Source organism: Podarcis bocagei, assembly GCF_964188305.1.
Source record: "Podarcis bocagei genome assembly, chromosome: 6".
NCBI lineage: Eukaryota > Metazoa > Chordata > Lepidosauria > Squamata > Lacertidae > Podarcis > Podarcis bocagei.
The window spans coordinates 59,733,113-59,758,257 of record NC_138130.1 but is presented as its reverse complement, the minus strand read 5'-3'; the positions used below and the strand labels follow the sequence as shown (position 1 = coordinate 59,758,257).

The 25,145-nt window shown below is 40.5% G+C and overlaps 1 long non-coding RNA gene across 3 annotated transcripts; it reads left to right on the top strand.

Moving 5' to 3' along the window:
- LOC308590058 lies at positions 1–24,063 on the top strand. Of its 3 annotated transcripts, none has more exons than XR_014009655.1 (5): positions 1–135; positions 1,763–1,832; positions 5,162–5,297; positions 7,230–7,320; positions 23,471–24,063. It is a non-coding gene; the product is annotated as an uncharacterized lncRNA (long non-coding RNA). The 3 variants fall into 3 exon arrangements; XR_014009656.1 differs by lacking the exon at positions 23,471–24,063 and adding an exon at positions 11,930–12,245; XR_014009657.1 differs by lacking the exon at positions 23,471–24,063 and adding an exon at positions 10,975–11,079.
- Positions 24,064–25,145: the final 1,082 nt, after the last annotated feature.

Here is a 25,145-nt window from a genome sequence, read left to right as displayed (position 1 = left end):
GTCTCTCAAAACCAGGAGTCTGGGAGTCCTCAACATAACCTCCAAGACCAGCTCTGTCAGCTCACATAGGTAGCAAGGCAAGTGGTGAACCAGCAGAATCCCTGACCTTCTGCCCTGATCTGCACCAAGTACCAGGTGGGCACAGCTAGGTGAGACCAATTCCACCCAGCTCATGCACCCAGGTCTCCAGAGATGCAGACCAGACTGGCCTCCTCATACACAATCAGATGAGCAATGTCTTATTCAGAGCTGACCTATCATTCAGCAGCAACAGCCACAGACCTGAGGGTTGCCTGATAGGACAACCACAATTCCCCAGGTTGGAGGAGGAGCTGTCACACAGCAGTCACTGCCTGCTTGTGCTGTATGCCTCTTACCTGGCCTGCCCCACCTGTCACACCATACCTCTCCTTACTTTGAACTATTGCAATTGCACGCCCTATTATCCCCAGCTTCTCTCCTCCCAGACAAATCTCTCCTTCCTCAGTAAAAACAACAACAATCCACACAAATGAAAAACAGTTAACCTGCCAACAATACCTCAACCTAAGATTTTGAAGCTGGCGTCAGTCAGGGCCCCATCCTTCAGCCAGATGGAAAAAGGCGTGCAAGACAGGAAGGAGTTCCCTCAGGACTCATAGCCATGACGGTCTCCAACCTCTTCCCAGAAGGATAGTTTCCCAGCTTCCATTACAGTATCCTTTTTCAGCTCTCTGCTAGTAAGCTGGTTTCATTATACAGCCATACCTCGGGATAAATATGCTTCAGGTTGAGCGTTTCGGGTTGTGCTCCATGGTGACCTGGAAGGAACGGAGCACGTTACTTCCGGGTTTCACCACTCGCGCATGCACAGACGTCACGTGCATGCATGGAAGTGGCGAAACGCGACCTGCGTACACACAGACGTGCTGTCGCGTCTTACATTCTGTTCAGGATGCGAATGGGGCTCCAGAACAGATCCTGTTCGCATCCCGAGGTACCACTGTAGATGTCAAAACCACTGTTGTTAACAGTCAGAATCTTGATCTCTTCAAGTCAGACCTTTGCACAAACAAGTCCCATTAAATACAGTGGGGTTTACTTCCTGGCTGCCATATTTCACCAACAGTGCCCATGTAGAAAATGGGTTCATTTATTGTAAAATCAATATGCTTCCTAAGGAAATCTTTCAAATCATTTACAAATAATGGCTGCACACCTTCAATCAGAGATACTGCTCACAAACTGAATTGACATTATTGATTTCAGAAGTCCTCTTCCAAATTTACTGAGAGACAGATTTGACCCTATTGCTCAGAAACTGCTTATGCTGGAGATTAATGCTTAATACCCCTCGACTGGATGTTACTTTTTGCATATGCTTCAATGATCTGTCCCCTGGTTGTACTAGACTATAAAACCCACTGTATCTGAGCATTAAAAAGGAAATACCAAGGCAACTATGGTACATCTGAAAGATTTTATATTAAATAAAACACTGTCTCCAGGTTTTGTTAGTAGAAAACCTTGTTTGTGGTCACCAACCTGATACCCACTAACAGGAAGCACAAAGTAGGTTATTTGATACTGTTTAGAACCATCTGTCTAGTGTCAGTAGTTGATCCAATAGCAAAAATGATTTTGCTTACGTGTGTCTCCCCTGATGGCACTATATATCTCAAACTTCTGTTCCCATCTATTGCCTTGCTTTCCCATTCCCAAGATACAGTTACATATTTGTCCCATGGCCAGGTGTATTCCAATAACTTCTCTTTTTCATTAGATTCTGGTGAACCCATGTAGGTCCAAAAATGAGAGATAGACTGGATGGGAGCCAACAAACTACAGCTCAGGTGCGCAGAAATAATTGTAGAAGGCTTGCGTGTTCTGGGATGTATCTCTCGTACCTACGGGACCGCTTCTCCTGGTATGTCCCATGAAGGACCTTATGGTCTTCAGACAAAAACATCCTGGAGGTCCCAGGCCACAGGGAGGTTAGGCTGGGCTCAACCAGAGCCAGGGCTTTTTCAGCTGTGGCTCCAATCTGGTGGAATACTCTGTCACAAGAGACTAGGGCCCTGCAGGACTTGACATCTTTCCGCAGGGCCTGCAAGACAGAGCTGTTCCACCAGGACTTTGGCCAAGGCACAGCCTTTGGTGATCCTCACAGAACTCTAGCCCAATGGTTGCCATTAAACTTTAATTTAAACTTTAATTTAAACTAATTTTATAATGAATTGATTTTAGAATGCTGTATTATTTTACTGTTGTTAGCCGCTCTGAGCCCAGCTTCGGCTGGGGAGGGCGGGATATAAATAAAATGTATTATTATTATTATTATTATTATTATTATTATTATTATTATTAAATCCTTTCCCCTATTTAGAGCCTAATGGTAATACCATGTCATAAAAGCTCGTTCTTGATTCTGCTAATTGTATACATTGGTCCTGTCACTGAAGTTTCCTTTATATCCAGAAATTCATCACATGCTGTTTTGCACCACTGTGTAAAATCCTGTTCTCGCTAACCATGTAGATCTAAATATCAACCAATGGAAAATTACACTTCATGTAGCTAATGGTGGACTGTAGTCCAAAAGGGGAAGGGCACAATAAATCTGTTAGTCTTCAAGGGAGCCCTTTATAATAACAGCCAACCCTTTGAAATAATAATGAAAAACACAAATCAGCTCTTAATGCCCCCCTTCACCATTATCCAACTGCAAGCAGTGATTTTCCACTGCTGTGGTGCATGATTAAATGTAAAGAATCCATTCAACACACTATACACCATTTCAGTCTCTCCACAGAGAATGGAAAATCCCACCCCATTTGTTGTCTTGATACAGATATGAAATAGTAGGTTGACTGAAACTATAGAGCTTTGAAGTTACTGAATTCTACACTTATCTGAAACATTCTACCTTTAATTACTTTGGATCTCATTGAAATTAGTTTGTGCAGTTAGCACATAAAGAAATCATAGAATTTTGCTGGGTGATGAACTTGCTGCTTTTTTCATCTGTCTCGCTGCTAACAGTACACTCAGTAAACAGCTTGGTGACCCTTCAGCTCAATGCCCAAGGCTAGCACCCAGCTCTGCTACCACTGTTTCCTTCTCCCACTGTTCTGATACAGGAATACCATGAATTATCCATCCTTCCTAACAGTATACATAATATGCAATATCAGTCTCCACCCCCATTGTTCTGCCGGACACTGAGGTCCAGTGCTCAGAGCCTTCTGGCAGTTCCCTCACTGTGAGAAGCAAAGCTACAGGGAACCAGGCAGAGGGCCTTCTCGGTAGTGGCGCCCGCCCTGTGGAACGCCCTCCCATCAGATGTCAGAGATAAACAACTACCTGACATTTAGAAGACATCTGAAGGCAGCCCTGTTTAGGGAAGCTTTTAATGTGTGACATTTTAATGTACTTTTAATCTTTGTTGAAAGCCGCCCAGAGTGGCTGGGGAAACCCAGTCAGATGGGAGGGGTACAAATAATAAATTATTATTATTATAATTCGCATTTCAGAGAAAATCCAATTGTTTAGTAAGTGTGAACATTGTTGAATATGGCAGCTGTCATTTCCTTAGCAGCAGCAATTATTAGACATTAATTAGGCATTTAAACTGCATCACTTTAAATTAAGATGTGTCTTTCTGAGTATGAAAATTCTGGCATTGGTTTTAAGTAAGCTTTTCTCCCCCTCTTTAAAAACCACTTTATTTTCTTTTTGGATTCAATTGATAGCCATGTGAATGGCTACTAGTGCAATTCAAAGTGCTGGTTATGACCTATAAATTTTCGTTCAATTTTTCATTTCACTTTTAATTTGTATACCGCCTTTCTATGTTACTATATGCAAGGTGATTAACAAGCTGAAGAAACAGCAACATATACAACAAAGATCACACACCTTATAACAATCTGCATTCATTTTGGCTCAGGTCAAGTTATTTGAAGGACCGTATTCCCTCATATGAACCTGCTTAGGCTTTGAGATATTTGGGGAAGGTCCTTCTCTCGGTCCTGCCAGCCTCACTGGCACACTTGGTAGGGACATGGAAAAGGGCCTTCTCAGTGGCTGCTCCCAGACTTTGAAACTCACTCCCTAGAGAAGCGAGACTGGGTCCCTCCTTGTTGTCCTTCCGTCGGCAGGTGAAGACCTTATCTGTAAGGCACCTTGAGTCCCAGTCAGAAAAAAAAGCTAGACAATAAACAAACAAATACATAAAGTGAGTGATGGTAAAGAATGGATCTGTGGCTGACAGAGGTTTGTGCAACTTGAGACAAATTAATATCAATTCATCATTACAACTCCAACAGCCAGTGATTGCATTCACATGTAACATTAAGCAATGGTTTGGAGATATAAGGGTGAGCTTCTAGAAGCTCAAGAGAAGCCTCTGTCTCTCATGTCCCCTCCTTCCCTCTTCTCCTTTCACACAGCTGGGAGGATTCCTGCTGCGTTTAGTTTCACTTTTAATGAATATTGGCTTAGTATTACGTATGAACCAGGTAACCTGGTTTAGAACAAAGCATTTATTTTTGATTACTAAAGAAGCCAACTTCAAACAATAGATTCTGAAGTCGGCTGGCATAACTATCATTTGTTTTAAAGCATGGTCTATTGTTATGTGGAAACCACGTCAATAAATTGCACAGGATGAAGACCTCACTTCCCAACAGAAGCAGGTAGCATGGTAGGGTGCTGCTCCTCACCGGACCTCCAGCTGATTGTGTTACTACTGCTTACCAGGAGGTAGAGGGGGATGGGTGAAGCAGTCCTGAGACTGGAGCAGTGCAAATATACTGGTAAGTCAATCCAGTCCTCCCAACTGCAAGTGCAATGGCACCATGCCAGACTTGGCTACCTCACCCTTCTTCTTCATCGTCTGGTAAGCAGCAGCAACACGACGACAGTCAAGTGAGCAGTGCTGCCTCATCACACCAACTGATTTCAAAACTCTGTCTGAGGAAAATCCTTGTTCCAAGAAAAGTATCTGGCATCATTCCCAGTACATGGATTTAGAAGAAGACAAAACTAACTTTTTCTTTTTTCAGCTCACACAAATTTGGTTTTCTTAGGACATTGAGTTGTTCATAAAAAAAATCAGAGTATTGTTTGCAGTTCATGGGCTATTAACCTCCCTGTTCACTATGTTTTCATTTGTACCCAGACAGCTGTGTTTGCAGATATGTGTATCTGCAAACTGAGGCTATCACCTCATGCATCTTGTCCATGAAAGCTTCTCTCACAATAAAGTTGTTTTTAAAGTTCCACAAGATGACTTCTTTGGAATTGTACAAAGAAAGGTACTTCTTTAGAACTAATCTAACATTATCTCAGATAACTCTCTGCTATTTTCTGCTAGCTTGATTCTTAATGTCATAATTATTATTTTTGAAGAGTTGTGGCTGATTCAAGAATACTTTGCATAATAATTTCTAATCTTATGGTTATGACTCATCAGAGCTGTACATAAATACTCAGAAGAACCCTAAGGCTTTTTTCTCTGCAGTGGGAGCAGAAAACAATAATTATTATTTTCAGGAAAAACATGGTAGAATTTTAAAGAAACCATCATACTATATTTTCCACCCTGGTACACTTCTGTCATAGTCAGCACTTCTGTGTGATAAGCCATGTGGCTCAATAGGGAGCCATTTGACATCTGATCTTGATCCATATGGAGAAGTACTTGTAGCAATAGAACGGATTTCATGAAAAGCCACAATGACCCTGAACCAAAAACAAAACATTAATCATCACCCGTTTGTCTGTTCTACAGAGCTGGATTAATAAATATGATACTCACAAAGAACTTCACATTTTATTAGGCTTATGAAACAAAGACTAATTTGCCAGGGGCAAATTAGAAAGAAAATATAAGCTTCATTAAGGGAGATTAATTCAGAATAGACAAGCAGCAGTGCTGGAAACCTCTCAAAGTAGAGAATGAATTACTGTGTTGTCAGCAATAAGCCAGCTGTCAGATCTCCATCATCCAGGTCAGTAAACAAATGAAAACATACGTAAGGGCTTCCATCAGCTAGCTGACACTGATGTCTGAGGCATGTCTTAACACATCTTAAATCCCTAAAGTTAGCATATGCAAATCCATAAAGAGTTGCTTAACATTCACATTCCTGAGCAAGGATATATTTAAAACCACCGCAAGGGAGGGGTAAAACGCCTTATTACCATAGTCATCAGTGCACAGGGTTTATTACAGAGTAACATAAAGAACATGAAAGCTGGTTCGTATAGTCAAATTTACAACCTAAGAGGGAGAAATATCAGAGGGAGAGACAAAGGATATAAGAGAAATGAATTGCCCTGACTAGAATTACACTCCCCTTTGGTTTCATGTAAGGCTGCCTCATGCAATGAACATGGAACATTTTTCTGGAAGTGAAGCATTATTGGCCTCTGGACTGGCCCTGCCCATCCAGGCAGACCACTGGCCCCTCAAGAACAGGAAGGGGATGGGTTGTAGCTCAATGGTACAGCTCATGCTTCCAGGCAAGGTTGGGAAAGATCTGAAACCCTGGACACAGACAACTTCCAATCAGTGCTGAACTAGATAGGCAAATTGTCTGACTTAGTATAAGGTTGCTTTCTACGTTTCTATGTAGGGGTAATAAATGGCTCCCTTATGGACTGGGACCTTTCCTAACAAGTTCTTACTCAGACTAACGCTTTCCAGTGTGTTCTTCGGTGCTGAGCCTTGACGATGTGTAAAGCAGGCTTTCTTTTTGTTTACAGTGATAATGCTTGCAATCTTTTGTTGTCATTTGTCCATGTTTTCCTAACTCTACAAATGACAATATCCTGGAGGAAATGTTGGAGAAAGATGCCTGCAACATCTATAACTGTGTTGCTTCTTGAAGCTGTAATTTAAAGTGTATAGAGATATACTTTAAAAAAACAGGTGCCAACATGATCCTTTTGATCTTCATAAAATGAACCTGGCTTCCTTCCACTGTTGCTCTTTGAATGACACCTATAACTACCTTCAGGGTATGGCTTTCCTATTAGAGTGAGGCATCTGCCTCAGTGGATGCTGAGGAGCAGCAGCAAAGTGTTGGAGGACAGAGTATGTGGGCTGCTATTTGCCTCCTAAAACTGTTGACCTTAGGTGCAATGAAGGATACTGTCCTGTCACCAGTTTTGAAGTATGATTCAGCTGCCGGTCCAGTTGGTTTCTGAATATGAAAGTAGTGCCATTTTCTCCTTCATTTCAGGCCACAAAATGCCTTGGGTTGGCCCCTGCCTACCTCTGGAGCACATGCTGATGATCTCATTGGTTTGGCCCTTCCTCCTCCGATGCTTCTGGTGAGTTGTGTGCCAATTGCTTGTCCGTTCGTTTATGTTCGTATGATTATATACAAACATCTTCTGTATAATTAAGGGTTGTTTCTAATTCTGCTTGTGGAATAAATTTGTGAGTGTGCAATAGAACTTCCCACTCCTTTCCTCCTTAAATCTGCTCCAGAGGGTTGGCGGACTCTCCAAAGCAGATTTGGAGGGCATCCAGGGAGAGGAGAGGAAGGGAAAGCTCTGTTACATGAATGGAACTTGGCGCATGCGCAGCATTGACTACAATTCTATGCCACACGATCCCCTGGCATTCAGTCTTCAAGAGAAGATTGTATGTGTGATAATAACACAGTGCATGAACTTTCCAGAGATGACTGGCTCCTGTTTGTACGTATGTTTACACCAGTGGTGCTGCTAGAACCTTATGAATTTTATAATTCTCATATGCCCTGAATGTGATGTGCTGTCATATACAAATGATAGACTAGGAGAAGTTATGGAAAACAGATCTGAAATTTACGGCATGTTGTACAGAAAATTATATGAAAATAATGTACCAGTGGTATTTGACTCCAGTTCAGTTAGCAAAAATGTACAGAACGAGTTTAAATGCCTGCTGGAAATATAAAGAAAAAGAAGGTACCTTTTATCGTATGTGGTGAATGTGTAAACTAATTAAAAAATTCTGGTAGATGATATATAATGAATTGGAAAAAAAAATGTTTAAAGTAACTTTTGTTAAAAAACCAGAAGCCTTTTTACTAGGAATTACAGAAAAGACTGTTTATGTACGCGACAACAGCCTCACAGGTGCTATTAGCCCAAAGATGGAAGGAAGAAACAACCCCGACTAGAGAAAAATGGCAAACCAAGTTTATGGACTATGCCAAAATGGCAAAACTAACTGGGAAGCTCAGAAATCAAGAAGACAAGAACTTTTAAAAAGAATGGGGAAAGTTTATGATTAATTTAAGAGACCATTGTAAGCAGGTTAAAACATTGGCAGGATTTTAACCACACTTGTAAGGTAATGGAAAGTTTGGATAATTTAGAAGGACAAAAATTTGGACAAGTATTAATATGCAGTTGCAAATATTATTATTTGGACCCATGGAAGGGATGGGGGGGAAGTGAGGAGATTCAGAGTAATATCGAAATTTGGATTTTGAATTGCGTTTTTTTTTTAATGTATGTTTTTATTTTTTAAAAATCAAATGATAAAAATTATAAAAAAGAATGTGATGTTCTGTCTCTGTAATTTGTGTAGGAATAAAAAAAAAGTATACAAACCTATTTTTGCACCTGCACAGTCTGCATGGTTGGCATGACTAAGCATCCAATCCTGGGCAGTATCCACTATATTTGTGCATACGCAGAGGTTGCTTACTTTCATCCTTTGGTTATCCCAGGCCTATCTAATCAGTTTGTAAGCAAAACAGATTTAAAAATGGTCAGATGATGCATTGTGACAAGTGATTCTGTGGGCACATGGACAGAAAAGGAATGTTGCACCAAAAAATAAATAAATGAAAGTTCCCCAGGTGCACTTCAGAAGCATGTATGTGCTAATAAAAAATAAAAAAATGGCAACGATTTGAAAGCTTGGAATATAGGAGACCTATTAGGTCCCAAATTTTCATTCATAAATCTCACTCAGTTCCAAATTGCAGTGGGGCCAAGCCTCTCATCATTAATTTAGATTCTTCCGAAGATAATTACCTCACGTTAAATTATACTCACTGTAATTGTCTGAGCAAAATTGGTAATTGGGAAACATGCTATACTGTAATTGTAATGAATCTCCCAAGGTATGTTAAAAGTATGCTTTAAGCTGTCACAAACATGCAACGCCTTTTCTTACCTTTCAATCTCTTTGATGCTTACATACCTGCTAGAACTTATGCAAATCTCTGTTTAAAAACACACATCCTGGCAACACCCCCAAAAGCTGTTATTAGTTTTAAGCATCAATTTAGGAAATGACTTGAGACTTATTAATATGCTCAGTATTACACAGATAGTTGATGGCAGCAAAAGGAGTTAAGTTTAGTAATGTAATTTTGGGAAAAGAGATCTAGCTTTCGAGCTTTCACTTGTTTTGATTGTATCCATCTCTCTATTTAAGTCAACGTTTTTAGGTCAGCTAATCAAAAGTAGCAAATGTTTGAATGTGAAAAAAATGTCAAAAAGACAATAAGTATTGTGGGGTGTAATGAATATACTCAATTATTTTAGATAGAACTTTGACCAAAAATCCACATCAACTATTGGCTGTAAACAAAAAGTTATCAGTTTTTCATCTTTTAACAATCCTGTTGTCTGCCAAAAAAGCTGAATGGTACAAGGACAGAAGTAGTCAGTGGGGGCTTCCTGTAATTGAATGGATAAGCAGAAATGGGATGCAGTCAGCATTTCCAAGCTATGGAATGTGTAATTCAGCAGGCAATACTATGTAACTTCTGCAATGTGCTTCTAGCACTACTACTTGCCTGCATTTTGTTTCTTTTAATCATTTAAAAAATATTTTTGTTTTGCAATTTTAGTATTTATAATTTGTTTGATGCTTTGAATATTTTACATGGAAAAGAGTGATGTAGTAGCAAATTCCAAAAGCTATCCCAGAAACATTACATCAGCAGGTAAAAGAAAACATATAACAGGGAAACATATCATCTGGCAGAACAGAAATAGTTTTAATTTATGTCCAAAAGTGGCCAAAGAAAATGTCATTCATATTTTGTAGGGGTGGGGGCTAGTAACAAAATCATCCAAACAAACTTGAATTATTCATAGGGGGTACTACTAGCGGACCTACATTTTGGGGGGCCTGAAGATTGAACTGTTATGGGGCCCCCTTCACAACCAGCAATGAGTTCTGGGTAACCACTGCTATCTTCTTCAATAGAATTTTTCCATGACGGATCACCATACCTTTACAACATCTGTGCCACTGAGTTTCAAACTATGGTATTGTTATAATCTATACAACAAAAAATTGATCAATTTCAACCGTGCAACTCAAATTGGGTCTACTAGACCCAATTTTGAAGCTTAAGCTTCATTAGTTTTATAGTAGATATGCCCGGGAAGGCGGGGTACTTGACTACCAACAAACTGATAAGTGAGAATAAATGAGATCACATAACTACCTACAAAACAAAACCTCTCTCCCTCTCCTCAGACAGCAGCCTCAAATTCTCCAATATAGGTAAGGAAGGAGAGGAAGGAATAAATAAAATCACATTTGGTGTCCCCACTCCGAAAACAGAATCTGTGAACAATACCCAGTATCAGGGACAGCAGTGATTCCTTTTTTTCGGTCCTTTTTTTAAAAAAAACCCCTCTGCCGATTACAATTGTGTAATTACTCTCTGCAGCTCCCTGTTCCTGCAACTTGTAACAGAGTTCATGGTACAGTTCTGCTTCTGAACAGTGTGAATTGAGCATGTCAAAGTTCATTTTGATAAGGGTTTATCCTTTAACCACAAACCACCCATCAAGCAGCAGTTCTTTTGGCAGTTTCGAGTTTCGGTGGTGGCGTAAGAAGTACAGCTACGGTAGCATCCTCCACAAATGTATTCATTTATCCTGTTCATTTGCATTCTTTATGGATTTTTATAAATTTGGAGTCCCTCCAATGATGTTTCCCTTTTCACATGTTCAAATTAGGGTCGACTGAATGTGCATAGACTGGGGCTGGCCTACTGCTGTGATTCCACTCTTCCCTCACCTGCCTTTCCAAGAGTTCGAAATGGCTTACATCCATTGGTGGAGGAAGGGGGTGTGTGGTAGGTGCGGCCAGCTTGGGATTCATCCCTGAGGGGGGTGACATCGCCGCCCCGCCCCCCTGGGACATTCGCCCTGCCCTTGCAGGTGGCTAGCCCCGCCCCTGGGTGCCAGAGCAGCTAGCTCCGTCTCTGCTTACCTCACACACACAAAATGTCAAAAATTAAATTAAAAGTATGAGAAAACCATGGCATTTGTTCTCCTGGTAGCTGAATCCAGTGCATACTCTTTCCACTTGATGGTTACGCCAGGTTGTCTGTGGATGTTGCATTAATGCTACTGGATTCAGTTAACTTTGGACTTCTTCCCACACTATGATTAACTGGGCTGCATATACATGAGCAACTTAAAATGCAGCTAGGTCATTCTTTTTCTCAGTTCAGATCGAACCTGCTTTGGGGCGAAATGCGTCAAAATACAGTATTTCATAAAGAACCCCACAGAATAGATATGGATTGTGCGGCCAACCTCGTGTGCACACTATTTCCCAAACCAGTGTTGGGAACACTGTGGGTGCAGAGAAAACAGGACTGTGTACATAGCCCAGGCAAATGATTATCTTGATTAACCAGGTAAATGATTATGTTAATAGAATTAAGCAATTATAACTACCAATGTTTCCAGAACACTTTAGTAACGATTGGGGGGAATTTATAGTATAAATCTGAGTGCGTATCAAATCCTATTTTCAGTGTCACTATAAGCATATTATGCAAACAAGTCTTTAGCATTCTGAATTTCAGTATGAGGCAATAGTTTCGCTAGATAGTAGTATTTTGGAAGGCAATGACATAGGTGTCTGTTCTTTTTTCTTTTTTCTTTTTTTTGGCTTGATCAGCTTTATCACATGCCATTTATGGAGCTGTCCCGGAATTCCTCTGAAGGTTCTTTCTGAAAGCGTGTGGCAATACTCGTCAAGAACAGTTTGGGAAATGACTCAGAAGCCTTGTTCTAGCAACAGTGTTGGGACTCTCTTCGGAATCTCTCCAGTATTCTGCCTTGATGACTTGCTTAATTCCAGTTATTTAGTATGTGAGATGTGTATGACAAATACGTCATGGACAAAGTTCATTTTACTAATTGTTTGTCGTCTGACCAAACCACACACACAAGTGAAACTGCAAATCATTTGGCAGCGTCAGGTTTCTCTTTTATGGTATGTTTTCTTTGGATTTAGGTTTCCTGGTAGAATAAGAAGTACAGCTACACAGAAGTAATCCTCCACCTTCCTTCTTGAGTCTGTAATAAATCCTTCGTCCCTTTGCTTTCATTCTTCCTGGGTTCTTTTTCAGCTATTGTTTGGCTAGCTAATTGACCAGACTAATTTCAATTTTTTTTGTGGGAAATGGTAGTGCTGATGAGATCCATCAATGCCAATCTTTGATACAAATGATGTATTTTAAGAACATATGTTGTGTGCGTGATCATAACACTAGATTTCCCTTCCTTTACCTTGCACCATCCAGATGTTTTGGGCTCCTATAAGATGTGTTGGCTGAGTGTGATGGAAGTTGGGAGTCCAAAACATCCATATTGGACTGGGTTGGAGAAGGCTACTGTAGATAGAACAAAACAGGGTCAAAGTTCCAGAATACAGTGGTGGGTTCCAAACACCTCAGGTTACAAACTCCGCTAACCCGGAAGTAGTACCTTGAGTTAAGAACGTTACCTCAGGATGAGAACAGAAATTGCGCGGCGCCGGCAGCAGTTGCCCCATTAGCTAAAGTGGTGCTTCAGGTTAAGAATGGTTTCAGGTTAAGAACGGACCTCTTCCGGGTTGGCGCGATCGGGAAATGGCGGATTCCCTCCGAGCTCCGGAGGGAATCGGCTCAGCGGTGGATGGGTCTTTGCCGTGCCGGCGACACGGGGACCCTTAAAAACCGCAGGCGCGGAAGCCTGCGGACTGAAGACTCGGCGGGTGCCTTAAGCGCCCCCCCTGATTCGCAATGAGCCTTTTTAAAGGCTACGGAGGGGATACAGGGGACGGCGTGGCACTGAGAGTCGATCGCTACCGCCGCTGAGCGAAGCCGCGAGCCATAACTGGAGAGCGCTGACTTCCTTCCTTGAAATTCGGACTGAAAAAAGAACCCGTGAGTAATTTGGAACTGAACTTTAAAATTTTTACCTTCTGAATTTGAGACGACCGGGGGGTGTGCTAAAAGGAAGTCCCCACACCCCCCCTTGCAGACGATCCAGAGCAACGAAATAAGAGCTAAGCTGGAGTGCCTACCCTGTAAAGGGTGAGTTTTAAAAAGACAGTAACTTCCAAGATTTAGAAAGGTAAATTTGAGCAGGAGAGTGGAGTGTTGGAAGAATCTTTGTTTTGTGGCAAACAACCCTCCCTCCCGGGCCCGGGAGCGACCTGCTTTGGAGCCTGTATAGAGGAGCAGAATTTGACAGCTGTCAAAAGCTGTCAAATGGACTATTAATAGTGAAAAAAATTGCTGTTTAAGACCTCTCCGGATTAAAAGGAGTTACAATTGAACTAAAATTTTGGGAAACAAAGAAACAATAATAGGACAGAGGATTGTTGGAGAAAAGGTTACTCAGTAACCAGATTCCCTCTAGGGGGAATTCTGTGGAATTACAATGGCTGTGGGTGGAAAGATACTGAGAGAAATCGAAAGGATGTTCTCACTGGTGGGAACCTTACAGGAGCAGACTACAGCTATGAGTAAACAATTGACGACCTTGGATTTGGAAACAAGTAGTTCTGCTGAAAGTAATGAGGCTCTGAGTGAGAAAGAACCCACAGCTGAATTTGAAACAATAAACAAAGAAGAGGAGAAGACAAAACAAGAAAGAGAACAAGTTATCTGGGAAAGTACTAACCAGAAGCCGACATCTGGAGAACATAAGCAAGGAGACTATTGGATTAAATCCACTTTAAGCCTACGAAAGATACAGAAGACGAAAGTGGAGGCCCTGGGACTTTATGGAATTCAGGAACTCGAAATAAAGAAGTACAATTGGGGCCTCCACATAGACTTTGATTTTGACTATCAGCAAGACTTAGGCCTTGTGGAAATTCCTCAGCAGTTGCCTTTAAATATGGGAAGAGACTATGGACTGATTGGATTGATTGTTAAGGAAATCTTTCGAGACTCGATGATAGACAAAAAGGACTACCAACAAAACCGGCGGAGAGGGACTGAAAGAGAATTGAGAGCCTCGGATGTGCGGAATCCAGGCTAAAAACTGTTATTTTGGACATGTCTTGGGAAAGGACGCAAAGCGGGGATGGGAGGGAGGGAAGTATTAAATTTAAACAACACTCAAGAACAGGGGGTTTAGTAATAAGAAAATTATGTAAGAAAAAATGAGAAATCGAGGGAAGAGAATTGGGGTCCAACTTAGGGAAAATTTATTTTTGTTTTTTATAAAAGGACTAATATTAAGACGGAAGAAATGCCAACTTGCTGACATAAATTTGGGAATAGGGATGCAGGGGAGGGGGTGGGGGGAAGTCAAGGACTAGGGTTAGAAAATAAGATTTTCGGGAACTATTCATGTTCGTTGTTTTTTATGTTTGTTTTGGTGTGCTGTTTGTGTTTATATAAAATGTGAAAACCCAATAAAAATATTTAAAAAAAAAAAAAAAAGAACGGACCTCTGGAATGAATTAAGTTCGTAACCAGAGGTACCACTGTACCAGGTACTGTATTTATTTTTTTAAAAAAATGTGTGCAAGGACTCTAAGTAACCTTTGTGCATACTCAAAAATCCAACATTTACTGGTTGGTGGAATGACGGAATGGAAGGGGTGGGACTATAGGCACATAACTTTGCTCAATCTGAACACTTCATGTCATTGGCATGATGGAAAAAAGGACAAACACCCTCTAAAAAACAGTAACATGTGATTGGTATGTGCATAGTTCTCTATAGTTTCATTATAGGTTTTCATTTTACAAAAACATCATTAAATATAGCACCTATAGCACTATAAATGGAAGGGTCCAAGGTGACAGCACTAGAAGAATAGGGAAGAAAAGAGCAAAGTCAGTTCTGAAGAGGTTTGATGCTGGACCTGACAGGGAACATATACCGTACATGCTCTAGTGAGAGGCAAAGGATAAACAACTGCTTGGATCCATTCTGATTTGGATACTATAGTTGATATACATCTGGTGGATGTAACTTTGGCCTCTGCTTGGGCATGTTTAATGGATACTTTTCAATTTGTACAGCCTGAAGATGAGCATAAGGTCCTTGGTAATGCGAGAGCTACCTTCCTGGCTCATCGAATGGGCCAGCGGAGGTGTCGCTGAGTGGGTGAAGGGGGTGGTCAATGACTCCTTACAACAGAGGAGGGCTCTGGTGACCCTAAAAGCAGCAGTTCTGTAATAGGGGCTGGGAACCCTTAACTTGGTGCTCTTAGTACTCATACCATTCTATATTTCTTAGGAGGCATTCAAGAAACCCTTGCAGTTAAACTGATAGAGTTCTTTACAGTAGACATACTCAATGTGGGAACCAGGACATCTTTGGAAGTAACTGCTAAGGGAAGTATCGGTATAGTCTGCTTCCTCACTCCTTCTACTTTGCAGAATGGTCTCTTCCTTTGTTCCCAAAGCAAAATATTTGCATAAGCCAGAGTTCCCTAATGTGGTGCTCTTGCACATTTCTGCAATGCAAATAGGGACGTCCCATTCCATAATGATAATTTTACTATTTATACCTCAGACATCTTATTGGGTTGCCCCAGCCACTCTCAGCAGCTTCAAACATATATAAAAACATAAGAAAACATTAAACTTTTTTTAAAAAAAACTTCCCTATATAGGATTGCCTTCAGATGGTTTGGAGGGGTTGAATAACTCCATACCTTCCAACATTTCTCCAATGCAAAAAGGGACATCCTAAGGAAAAGTGGTACATTCCAGGATCAAATCGGAAACCAGGATGGCTTCTCTAAAGCAGGGACCTACTTGGAAAATAGGGACACTTGGAGGGTCTGCTCTTGAGGTTTTTGCCTGGTTCCTACAAAGCTCCTGAGCCCCCCACCCACTCACTGCCCCCCAAGCAAAAGATGGTGACGGTCATTATCTTCCTCCCCCTTGAGAAGCACATAGCTGAAGTAGGAAATGGGAAGACCGATACCTTTTCCCACTTCATTTTTCAATTCTGTTTGCTTTCCAAGGCTCAGATTAGTTCTTCTGGAGTGGCCTTTTATCAAGATTGCCTGGAAAAGCAAAGTACAGTATAATTGTGTATTTGCATTGGGGACTTACCTAGTGATGGAGGAGAGACGTGACCAGAGAGGATGATGCCAACAGCACTTGCTCAAAAATCCAAATCTGCCCATGGGCCAAAAAAAGGTTAGCCACCTCTGGTAAACTTTCAAATCGTGTTGTGCTCTTTAAAATCCCTGTTTTAGATTCAATGCAAGGAAACAGGGGACCTTCAAAGAAGGACATTCCTTAAATAAACCAATCTGAATATTTAAGAAGGAATCCTTATTGCTCAGCATCTCTGTGACTACTTAAAACAATTGAGCTGGCATCCATGTTGACTCAAATGCAAATGGTCCCTGCAGGCTATTTGAGTTAAAGAGCTGCTTGTTTTATTCAATTGCACTTTGGATTTTTATTTAGTTCCTCCCTAGGGGATACTGGGTTGATGTATGCTTGCTTTCTCAACTCATTATATTCAGCTATTATACATTCACTAATCCTTGTGTTTTAATTAGTAATTGCAGAACTCAGTGTAATTGGTTTTTATTGTATTTTTCAAATCATTGTAACTCTTCTATTTCACATTTTTATTTTGTGAAAATGGTTTTGAAGCTAGGTGGGGCCTGACTTCTGACCCTAGAAACTCATCCACAGATAGCGTTCTTACACACAGGAATTAGCATATTTGCTGGCTGTCATAATCCACCAATGCTATGACAGTCCCAACACAGAAGAATCTGAAGAAGGGTATCTGAAGAAGTGTGCATGCACACGGAAGCTTATACCAAGAACAAACTTAGTTGGTCCCTAAGGTGCTACTGGACAATTTTTTTATTCTTTTTATATATTTCAGCCCCAATGCAGTAAAACAGTATATTTTGTGGAGATTAGTCTAGCCTGATTGAGGCCTATTGCTCATGATGAACATTTTAAAACCAAGGATTCTGACCGAATTTCTTCAATATATGGTTATTTTAATAGACATTGCTCTTATTGTGCCTGGTAATGAATAAATATCCAAAATAATGTGCAAATTGAATTGGTTTGGAAGAGTCATTCATTCATTTCTTCACAAAGAGCTTTCTGACGACGAATGTCTTGAACACTCTTTCCAAATAAACTCTTCCACTAGTCATGAATTTTAGGGGCTGCTTATTTATATTTGCAAGAGCTTTGATTTCAGCTTCAAGGCCCACAATCATGTGCATTCATATTCTTTCTGTGTTTTTCTTGGAATTGTGGGAATTGAGTAGCCCTGAGCCACTTTTTTTCATTTTATCATTGAAGCATCACAGGGACAAAGCAAATGTGAAAGGCTTGGAGCAAATATCCTTCGACATATATTATCATTTTTTAGATTTTCCAAACAACCCTGTAGCATCTGGTGTGCCTTTGGTGTGGTTATGAGAATGGGTTTTTACATTAGATGTACAAGAAAAGTTGTGGGACTTTAGGACATACTATACAGTACAACTTCTTGCTTGGTAGAATTGGAGTAGTTTTACAAAAGTATTGTTGAATGTTTGTTGCTTGCTGCCACACAAAAAGGCACATGTGCAAAGCTAGATGCACTGAAGCAAGTGAAATTAAGTGGTACCCACTTATGGAGACAAGGATTGACAGACGCAGCAATTTGGAGAAAAATGAAGGTGAAGTTTATTGCTGAGCAATAATGGACCCAGTTGGAATCCTTTCCAAAAGACTGGGACCTCAAAGAATACAAGTTCAGGAGTTATATACCTGTGCGCATCACAGATCATGAGACAATCATGAGACAATCACGAACACCAGCAAAAATAACCAATAGCATGCATCTGCCATGCTCCTGGCCGTATGCAGAGTTCACTCCCCAACTTCTGCTTTCCATTGTCTGTACAGTAAAGTACAGTCTGACCTTTTCTCTAGTTGATGGAACAGGGAAATGAGACTTCAGGGAGGGGATCTCCTGGCGCTAACTCCCCTATGCATATGCTCATGTAGGGAGTTTTTGTGGTTTGGCGCTAACTCCCCTATGCATATGCTCATGTAGGGAGTTTTTGTGGTTTGGCCCTTTCTGTTTCGTGGACCATTTTAGCCTGGATTTGAGGGGGAGATTTGTACCAGCGCCTTCTGATTTATGGCTTCCCCTTTTCTCTAGGGTGTAAAAAGTACTAGGCGAAAGGTCGGTGTCTGGACTTGCGGTTTCAAGGAGTTTGCAGTTAGCAAAAGATTTTCTTGATTCAAATGGATTATAAAAATCACTGTAAGCCCTGATTATGTGTGAGCAAATGTGAATATATTGATTACTGATAACTGATTATATGAATAGCATAAGGGTAGACCTCCCTCTTGCTTTAGCACAACTATTTTTATTGACTCAGTTCTTCATAATGCACTAGAAACAAACTGTCATTATCGACTGGAATTCTAAGATTAAGAAATCATATAAATCATAGAAGAATAGACTACTTGCCAGAAGAGTACTGTAGTATACTTCTCTAACATAAGCCATGGCACACCTCAATAAGGAACCATGTTGTGCTGGATTCTTCAGAGGCGGGGCTAAAGAGCTGTTATCTTAACACATGCTTATACGTAGTTTCCAAGCTGTGCTGCTATTATGAGGCAAGCTATTTTGAATCTACATCCATTTCATTGTAAATTAACAACATGCTGCAGAAGATATGCTTTATAAACCTTCTCACACAGTGCAAAACAATTCTGGAAAGTGTCCACAGTACAGTGGTGCCTCGCAAGATGAAAAGAATCCGTTCCGCGAGTCTCTTCGTCTTGTGGTTTTTTCGTCTTGCGAAGCAAGCCCATTAGCGGATTAGCGCTATTAGCGGGCTTAGCGAATCAGCTGATAAGCGGTTTAGCGGCTTAGCGGATCAGCTGATAAGCGGCTTAGTGGCTTAGCGGATCAGCTGTTAAGTGGCTTAGCGAATCAGCTGATAAGCGGCTTAGCGGATCAGCTGTTAAGCGGCTTAGAGGCTTAGGATCAGCTGATAAGCGGCTTAGCAGCTTGGGAAAAAGGGGGGGGGAGGAAAAAAACCCCGCAGGAACTCGCAAGACATTTTCGTCTTGCGAAGCAAGCCCATAGGAAATTCGTTTTGCGAAGCACCTCCAAAACGGAAAACCCTTTCGTCTAGCGGGTTTTCCGTCTTGCGAGGCATTTGTCTTGCGGGGCACCACTGTATTAACTGAACACCCAAAACATTGCACATTTGATCTTCTTATGTGAACTACAAAGCTAAACATATATAAGGCTTGTCATTTTGAGGCATCTTGGAAAATAATTGATAACGCTATTACTGATGATTGTAAGGCTGTGAAAAATATTTGGGTGAATTTATTAATTTATTCATCATAATTTGTAGGCTATTCATAGGCTATCTAAGTGCTTAACATAAAATAGCAAAAACATAAAATAGCAAAAATACTATTTGTTAGAAAATAGAGAGGCATGCATGCCATTGTATTGGCTGGAGAAATCAGTATTCCCAACTCCAGTTTTTAGAGCAACTATGCTAAAGAGTGACTTTCCTTCATTCCTGATGCAATCAGGATTGTAGAACCTTTTGTTTTAGATGAAGCAGAGGATATGGGAGGAATCTGATAATTACCGTATTTTTCGCCCCATAGGGTGCACCAGCCCATAGGGCGCACCTAGGTTTTTTTTTGGGGGGGGGATAAAGAAAAAAAATTATTTCCCCCCCAGGCGCGGGGCTGGGGCGGGGGAAGCCTGAATTTCCCCTGACCCCAGCCCCCAGAACAGGCTGCTATCCGCAAGCCTAGGGAGCCCAGCGGGAAGTCGCGCCAGTCTGCCCAGGCTTGCGGATATCTGCCCGAAGCCCGGGGCGCGCTGCTCAGCAGGTAGGTCTCACTTCTTGCCCTGAGGCATGATAACTTTGCCCAAAGAACTTGTTTTCCAAAGTATTTTAGAATGTTTGTAGCTCTCTTCTGAATCTCTTCCACTATAGGCTCTATAGGTCAAAACCAGCACCTCAGATTGGGCCCAGAAAACAACCAGCAGCCAGTGCAGTCAGGCCAGGATCAGTGCAACATGCTCAAACTGTTTTGTCCTGGTTGCCAAACTCTGCACAAGCCAGTTTCTGAACTGTCTTCAGAGACAGCCCCACACTCTTAATTCTGTCCTTTCCTTTTAAAGCTATGTGTCTGTAACCTGGCTAGACTGAAAATTTAGCATAATGAAACTTTGCAGCTCAATGTTGGAAATAACAAGTTAAGCTGTAGCAAGTGCTACTATTTGGCAACCAAATAGTAGAAAGGATACATTTTGGTGTGTATGTTTAACTGGCTTTTGCTCATAGAGACTGAGAGCACCGGCTGAGAGCACGGAAGTATAGAATCATGAGTATTGTAGAGTTGGAAGGGATCTTGAGGGTTATGTAGTCCAACCCCCTGCAATAAAGGAATCCTGTCCTGGGTGGGATCAAACCACCAACCTTATGGTTAACAGCCAGATGCACTGAGCCATTGTGCCACAGGAGTCTTAAGGTTAGTGGGTATGAGCTTTGAAAATTAAGCTGGAACAAGCAACCTGAGATTTTCTATTTTAATATATGGAGACTCTGGGCCTACATAATGCATGTCCCCATGTTTGTGAAGTGGTCAATATTGAGATCTTCTCTGATAGCTAGAAAACAGATTTTGGCAATGCCATTCTTGATCCTGTTGGGTAGGATTTTGCTCTCCAACCCATGTCCGTACAAAAGGAATTCTTTCTCTGTGCCAGTCTATGTGGTGAACTCCTAAAGAGGAAATGTGTCTGCAGTACTTCCTTTTCACACCTCACCCTTTTCCTATTTTTGCTTGCTACAAGGATTACTGGCCAAGATAATTGGTGTGACCATCACTCCATCCTTGCTCTGTGTGTGTGTGTGGGGGGGGGTTAGGGTTAGTCTTCTTAGGTAGGATAAATCTTCTCTACAATTTCTATTCCCCTTTTCATAAATATAACTTTCTGTTAGAGAAAGGACACCCTAGCTGTGCAAAACTTTGATTAGGAAATAAAACTTTTAAACTTTCATTTTTGGTCTGGTTGTTTGTCTATATATTCCAATGTGAAGAAGGACCTCAGGCTGTGGTTATTTGTAAAGAAATCCACTGGGCTGTGTCTCAGGCCTGATCACTTTGGCATACACAGCAAGGCTATTGTTTAATAAATTAGCAATCCAATTCTGGCCCCAAACTGGATCCTAACAAGTAAACTGAAGGGTGGCATATATACTGTGATCTATTTTGGAACTCATTTGTGCATTGAGAATTATGCAGGAAAGGAATAAAACATTTTTGCAGACTTGATGACACATCTATTTACCATTCGTTTTGAACTATGGATTGGTTTCACTTCCTTATTACTAATCCACTAAAAATGCTTCTTCCTTGTGTCATTTCATAAAATATAAAATTATTAGAACGCAGAAAGAAATCAGCAATGAGCTATTTTAAAGGTGGGATTCACAATTCAGTTTGTATAAAAAAATTATCTCTATTGCTTTCTCATTGCCTATCCTCAATAACTGCTTGAACAAAGGTTCACTGTAAAGGACTATGCAACCCTTTAAAAAGAACCTTATCTGCCAAAATAAGGTATTGTTTAACCTTGCAGTAGGCTTTCCAGAGTTAGTATAATACAGCAGACTGTCGAAACCTGCCCAACCTGTTTTAAATGTTTTGAAAGCAGTTTGCATAGCTTGCTCTTTAAATACACATGTTGTAAAGGGTTTCAGAAGGTGTTATTTCAGAAGACAGGTGCAGCAGCTTAAAGAACAAGGTATCTTAGGCTATACAAACTTATCTGAAACTACCATTGAACTTAATAGTATTTATTTCTGAGAAGATTTCTTAAGTAGACATGTATAAGATTGCACTTATAGTCTGTTTCAGATAAAGTAAAACAAGTGAAGTGACAATCTTGAAAGAAAATGGGTGATCACAAATTTTAAAAGTGTGTGTGACATTTAGATATCGCTGAACAGTTTATTATTCATATACCCACTTATCTAAGAATATGTACCATTGAACTCTGGTGCAAAAAAACTACTCATTGTGGTTTGTATGTTGTAACACAGGTTAACATTTAAATTCTATAAAACAATTACAAAAAAGAGAAAGGGTCCACTTTTTTCTTTAAAAAGCATAAAACATTTGTCTGTCCCGTAAAATAAAAGCCTACTGTAATAAAAAGGTTTTTATGTAGCTAGCAAAAAATAGGGGAGGGGAGCCAACCACACTTTATGGGGCAAGGTGTTTCGTAATCTGGATGCAGTCGTAGAAAGGGCACTGTATTGTCCCTCCCACCAGCTGTACTTCATCTCTAGCTCACAGTCCAATTCTAGCTTGTTTCCTTGGCCTGAGACTTTAGTGAAACCTACTTCCTATTAAGTGCCCATAGGTTTTCTTCGCCTTGTGGCCTACAGTCTCACTTCTGAACCTATGATCCATGGACTATTGACTTGTTTATTTCTGCTTCTTTCAGCCACACTGTTTGACTGATACATGATCACTTCACTTTCTTATTACACCTTTGGCTTTTATTAAATTATGTAATTGGGGAGTCATTATCCCATTAATCTCACACTGAATTCTTGTAAAGTATTCATCAGATTCTAAAGATGTTTCATCATAATCAGACCTGAGCCAAGTATCATTTATTCTAACCATGTGATCCTTCCCTTGAAATAGACAAGTTGTGGTTTGCTTTCATGCCTATTCTAAGGTACGGAGTTTCGATAACTATAATTCAACTGCAGAAACACTGTGGGGTTTATTTAATTAATGCTTGCTCCGTGCTAATCACCATGGTGCCTTACTTTGTATAGCAAGCATAGGCAAACTCGGCCCTCCAGATGTTTTGAGACTACAACTCCCATCATCCCTAGCTAACAGGACTAGTGGTCAGGGATGATGGGAGTTGTAGTCCCAAAATATCTGGAGGGCCGAGTTTGCCTATGCCTGGTGTGTAGTATTACAGCCAATATTAATGGAGCTGTGTTCTCCAGAGATATGCTGCTGCTTGTTTCTCTCTTTCTCCCCCCTTTCCCCTGGGAGAGTAAAGAAAGACTCTCCTCTTCCAAAGCCTAAAACTAAGTCATCCCATTTCTTCTTACCTCAGACTCTTACTTTCTTCTTTTGCTTTTTGGCAGTGCAGTGCTGGAGGGCACATCTCCCTCAATATGACAAGTACTTTTTCTCCACAGGACAGTCATACTTTCAGGGGATGGGGGCAGGATGGACACCTGTGTTTCCACTGCTGTTCCTCTCAACTGTATGACCAAGTATAAGCAACCCGTCTGTGAAGGAGAGGTTCATCAAATCCCCCAAATATGTACCATGCAGATGTGCCTTTATCCACTCATGGCTTCCCATTAAAATTAGTCATTAAAAACCATTCAGACACTTTTCTCTTCCAGTAGTGTTCATCATTTAGCTAGTCAAAAAAGAGAGCAGGAGAGCCAATGCCTGTATCACACACTTGAGAGTACACTGAATAGACATGAGACTGAGTAGAATACAGGTGAGTAATCAGACCACAGGCTCCCAACTTCATTTTATGCAACCCACAAAGCTCCTATACATTCATTCCCCCATTTTCCTGACTTGTGTTTGTCCCTCGCGTTCTATGTAGAAGCTTGTTTTAAAATGTTTCCCCTTGTTGTATGGCTTTAGGAATAGAAGTTTTCTTTTTCTCCTTCAGCCGTGTGTGTGTGATATCCAAGTCAGAAAGGAATTACCTTCACCGACTTTCCAGAGCAATGGCTGTACTGGTTCGTCAGAGAACAAGGAAGCAATAGTATTTCCCCTTTTCTTGAACATGATGTATAAGTGACCATGATGGCTACAATAAGCAATTTAGTAATGAACAATGATGTTGATGTTTAGGTTCACATAATTTTACAGATTTAAGCCCCCTAAAGATATCTTGTCCATACCATTTTGTAAAGAAGAAAAGACTGCACTAAATTCAATTAGCTTTCATCTTTTTTCCATAAAGCCTCTTAATTTTAGCGACTTGCTGAGATACAAAGATCTTATTTCAAGCCAACAGGAATATCATTTCCCATTCACTCATTGGAGCAGATCTGTGAAGTCTAAACACAAGAGTTTCAGTTTCCTTTTTTTTTTTTTTTTTTTTTTTGATTATTTAATAACTTTATTTAGAAAAGATACACTCCTTACCACAATATTCAGGTATATACACGTACAAAAGTTTCCATCATAGAAAGAAACAAGAAAAACGAAAAAAAAAGACAAAGAAAGAGAAGATAAAAAGAACAAGGAAAAGAAAGAGAGAGAAAAAAAAAGAAACATCCAATATTACAAATACAAAACTTCCGTCCAACTCGGCTTTGGAAATACCTAATCTTACATTAATTCGCAGTATTACTAAAACACTATACGTCGATGCTTCTAACTATCGTCGATTGATAAATTATTTAATCCCTGGCTGCTTTCAAAATAAACTAGAAATTTGTTCCATTCGTCTTTGAGTTTAACTGTGTTATTTTGTCTTATTTTTTGGGTTAATCTCGCTAGTTCAATGTATTGGTATAGCCTCAGTTGCCACTCTCCGACCGTAGGTATGTCAGGAGATTTCCATTTTTGTGCAATTAGAATTCTTGCCGCTGTCATAGCATATTGAACAAGGGTTTGATCTATTTTCTTTATTTCTTTACCAATCATTCCTAAAAGAAACAACTCGGGGGTTTTAAGGAAATTATATCTCAAAATTTTTTTCATTTCGTCATATATTTGGTTCCAGAATTCCTTTACCACATCACAGGTCCACCAGATATGGAAAAAGGTCCCGACCCTATCCCTACATCTCCAGCAGGTGTTATCAGCACTATTATACATCTTTCTTAACTTTACTGG